Here is a 5,016-nt window from a genome sequence, read left to right on the forward strand (position 1 = left end):
GTGATATAATTGCCCAAAGCTCTCACCAGTGGGCTATAGATGGTATGAATGTAAATGCCCAAAGCTCTCACCAGTGGGCCATAGATAGTATATATATAGTGTCCATGTAGCAGAATAGTTGAGTACTCTACAGGCTGCTGCAGCATCCACGTAGAGCCAGGAGAGGGCGCTAGATCATATTCGCAGCACAGGATGAGAACTGCTGCCACCAGTTCCCGAACCTCTAATACAAACAATGAAGTGGTCGGTGGTATATGGGCTGTAATAGCCGTTAGGAAACTCCTGCCGATAGTTAGTCCTGGCAGGTTTAGTCCCAAATATTCAGCAAGAGAAATGTGTCTCCTGGAACACGGTCTGCTTGGCTCTCTCACTGCCTTCCCAGGCCGTAGAACTCCCGGCTCAACCACTGCAAGCTCAGCCGGATTCCGGGTTAAACCAAGGGATGGGGGGGGGGAATCTCTGCCACCGATCCCAACCCCCAACCCCGTTGAAATGTCCCAGGTTTCTCCGCCTCCTCTCTGGATCGCAGGACACTTGGCACTTGGTCACAAAGCTGCCAGCTTGCCCACCGAGGTCGCAGCCAGGCTCCCGCTCGTATCTGGGAATAAGGAGAAGGGCCGCTGCCACTGACCCTAGCTCCTTTTCCTCCAGAACACCCTGAGCTGATTGTATTTGGGGGGTAAAGGAAGGGGTTTCTGCCACCAGCCCCAGTCCTATCCCAGCCAGGGTGTTCTAGGTTATTCTGTCTCCTCTTTAGACCACTTTAAATAATGTAGAAGTAACCTTTTTGGATTCAGCCCCACCTTCATCACAGGTGAAGATGGGTTGACTTAGTTCATGAACATCTGGAGTGCCATAGGTTCGCCACCACTGCCCTAGCTACTTAGGCCTCAATGTTTTTACAGCAGCTCCTCCAGGTTTCTTTCGAGTTTGGGGCAGCTTTTAATACTTGTTTCCTATGGTTTCTAATGGGATATGGGGGCTACCCCATAGCACTGGACCTCCTGAACCAAACTTCACTAAACATTGGTGCTCTTATTAGGAGAGTCTCCTGAAGCAACCCTGCCAGTTTGCTGCCTCTACCTTACAAAATGCGCCCCCTGCAGACACCCCCAGAAATCCCTTATTGGCTACAATGGAGCCAAGCCAGTTCTAATAGGAGAATGTGGAGAAATTCCGAGGGGGTGTATGTAGAGAGTGTATAGCACTGGATCCCTTGAATTTGAGAAGCACCTGACTTTGAGAAATACCAAATTTTTGTGCAGTCTATTTGGGATGGTGACACGTTCGTATCTCATCACGGGCCCAGACCAGCTACACCTGGGCTAAAGTTGCCACTGAAATGGATATCAGGAGAGCTTCATTACCCCCTCTGAGGTCTAAACAAAGGTCTAAACCAGGGGTAGGGAACCTTTAACACTCAAAGAGCCATTTGGACCCGTTTTCCATGGGAAAAGAAAACACTTGGAGCTGCAAATAATTTTTGACATTTAAAATAAAGATAACACTGTATATATTGGTTTTTTTTTAACCTTTTACTCCGCTCATTCTGAGAAGCGCATGGATGCGTCCGCCCTGCTGCCTGCAGGGCGGGCAAGGATGGGGCCAGTGGCTCGGCCTCGCCGGCCGCCGGGAAAACACCCGCCCCGCTCCAATGGGGCGGGTGAGAGGGGAAGCCCGTGGCGCGGCCCAGCCAGCTGCGGGCAGTTGGTGCACCCGCCCTGCTGCCTGCAGGGTGGGCAAGGATGGGGCCAGCGACTCAGCTGGTGGAACCGCAGTGCAAGGGCAGAAGAGCCGCATGCGGCTCTCGAGCCGCAGGTTCCCTACCTCTGGTCTAAACAAAGGTCTATTGCAAAGTCCTCTACTTGTAAACCCATGGTTGTTCCCCTGATGTCTTCTTTTTCTCCTTTCCAGTGTGCTCAGTTAAAAAAACACACCTTCACATCCTCACATCCATATTTCCTCTGTAATCTCTGTAGGGGAACATTTTTCAAAGCACTTTTTGAAAGTTTGAACACATTATATCTGTATGTTCACCTTTATTTATAACTTTATTCACACATCCAAATAAGTACCTTGTCAGATATAACCTAGTTGATCAGTCAAGTCTTCCAGCATATTGGAGTCTTAAATTCATACAGACTAGGCCAGGCATAGTTATTTTTATATTTCTGTTTCAGCAGCTTCTCTTCAGGGCACTGGAATAAGCTAGACATGGCCTTTTGTGCACAAGTCATATACAACATATCTCATCACCAAATGCTACATTTTCTATGAAATTTGAATTTCTCTTCTCCCCCCACCCCACATTTGGTTTTGGAAACATTTCCCTTTATTGTTCTTCCACTGTTTTCCAGAGCACTTTAACCATGATTCTTTTCAATCTGTTTCTGAGCCAGCTTCCCTTGAGCATGTGATCATGCTGAATCGGGGTCTCTATTTCCTCTGTCTCTCAAGGAAAATACCTGGCCCTTATCCATGTAGCTGCCCACCCTCCCCCCACCCATTTTCTGCTCCCCCCTCTATTTTCAAAAGAATTTTTTTTGTATGAGTTGAGACCAGTGGAAATGCAAAGTTGAAGAGATTCTGTTACAGCATTTCCATTTTGCATTTGAATTGTGGGTTGTGGATATTGGTCATACTCTGCACTGTAAGCAAATCACTAGATTTTCATGCATTGTGACAACCACTGACTTATGGCTTCAGGGCAAAATCAGGTCTCCGACTGCAAGGTTTTCTAATGCTCGGACCTTAAGTGAATGAACATGAAAACAAATAAACAAACACACACACACACACACACACACACACACACACACACAGAACGAACACACAGGAAGAGAAATATAAAAAATACTAGGAAAGAAAACAGACAGAGAGAATAAAAACAACCACTGGTGACAGCTGATACAAAATCTTGTTAATTTGTTCTAACATAGTATGTAAGATAGAAATTAAAGTGTTTTCATATTTTATCCATTTTATAAAATCTTTTTTTAATTTAAGAATTTCTTATTTTATCAGTATTATTGTATGCCAACTATTGTTTGTTTATTTATCTTCTGTTGTCTATAAATCTTATTTTTTTAATATTCGATAGGAAAAATTGTAACATTATTTACATTAATATAATTTATCCAAAGTTCCCAGTTCTGCTTATAAGTATCATATGGCAGATGCCTTATTTGATTACCCATTGTTCAACATATATAGTTGTTGTACTTTATCTTTCCAGTCTTCATAACATTTGATCACTCAAAATAGCCCTTGGAAATGGTTAACAAGGGTTTGAGGGATGAATGAAATTGCTTTTTATGTAAATTCTCCATCAGGGAAATGGGACATTAAAATACATAAGAAGTGGTGTCTAAATAAATAATGGACAAAGATAGGATTTCCAGAGAGGTGTGTGTCTTAGGGCAGTTTCAGATGTACCCCAGTTCTCTCAAAGAGAGAACAGACCATCACTAAGGATGAAATGAAGTAAAGAGAGTAGCCCAACACAACTGTTGAGGTTATCCACCATCTGAAGAAATTCAGAGATGTGGCTGAATTATCTACACTCCTTTGTGATAGTTGGCAGTCTGAATGTTCAACCAATTTGTGTAAGTAGAAAGGAAAAAGTTATTGATGCAGAGAGACACAGTCATGAGCAAGTACAGTCTTTTCTCTGGGACAAAAGGGGCTCATATCCACTTCGTCAGGGACTGCTTCTGAGGTTTAGAACATGGGTGCACAGTTTTTTCAGCTTGGGATTGGTGAATATCAAGATAATGGAGTGTGCTGAAGGATAGGAAGATATGAATATATCAATAATTAGCCGTTCAAGCCTGCCATACTTGAAAATATCAATGAGGGAAAGGCTCATGGCAATAAAATATAAAATGTAGAAGATAAGTGAGAGATGCAGAGCCTTCATGACCTTGAGGTGAGCCTGCGTGCTGAGGTCTTTCGTGTCAAGGCTGCTCTTCTTGAGATTCTTTCTGTGCCTCCACAATGAGAGAAGCAAAACACCGGATGCCATCAAATGGATGCTAAAACCGACAGCATTAAAATAACATTGGAGAAGATTGAAAACCTTGAAAGTATTACTAGCCTCACTTTATTGAGGTTCATGGGCAGATTTCCTGTGAGATTTCGCCATTTTTCATCTTCAAAATACCTAATGATTGGATAAACAGCACAGATTACGTAAAATAGGAGAGATGTTCCGAGGAATCTGGGCACCAACGCCCCAATTCTTAGCTTAAGTCTTGCAAAGAAAGGCTGAGCAAAGTTGGTGACCTTCACACAGTAAAAGACATTGAGCCATGTGGCACACCAGAGGCTGGCTATGTTCAAATAAATCCAGGAGAAGGTGAATACGTGCTGTTCTTTACTTCGCATGTATGTCTCTGGAAAGCTGCAATATACAACTTGGCTGATCACGGAAACCCACTGCAAAAGAAATCTGGAGAGACTTAGAGTAGTCAGGAGGAAATCACAAGGGGACATCTTCCTGTTTTGGAGCCAGTTGTAGCTCATCACCACTATGATGAATCCATTCCCTAAGAGGGAAACAATGGACTCGATTCCAAAAACGATCAGAAAAAAGATACCCACTGGAGAAAACAGGTTTCTGTCTATCACTGCCATTTTCAGAGAGAAATATCTAGATGGGGACAAGGTGAATTAAATTGTGGCTGTCCTGGTTTCTGTGTGATGTTTTGTAGAGAAAAGTCATGGTTTCAGGGTTATATTAATATCCATGGCATGCTATTCAGAAATGGAGATGCAAATCTGAGGAGGATTCTATTACCAGTAATGCAGCTATCATGTTGTACACATCTGTGCAGGGATTTTTTTTTCCTGACTTGCACAGCAAAGAGTATGCCAAGTCTTTGTGAGCCATTCATCCAGTGCTTTGTGTGCAAGTAATTATATTTGCACATGAGTTGGGGTGGAGCCTCTTAGCTAAGGATGTCAGGCTGATGACACTCACTTTAGTGGTAGGGGGCAAAAATGACATTGCACAGT

Source organism: Sphaerodactylus townsendi, linkage group LG02, assembly GCF_021028975.2.
Source record: "Sphaerodactylus townsendi isolate TG3544 linkage group LG02, MPM_Stown_v2.3, whole genome shotgun sequence".
Lineage (NCBI taxonomy): Eukaryota > Metazoa > Chordata > Lepidosauria > Squamata > Sphaerodactylidae > Sphaerodactylus > Sphaerodactylus townsendi.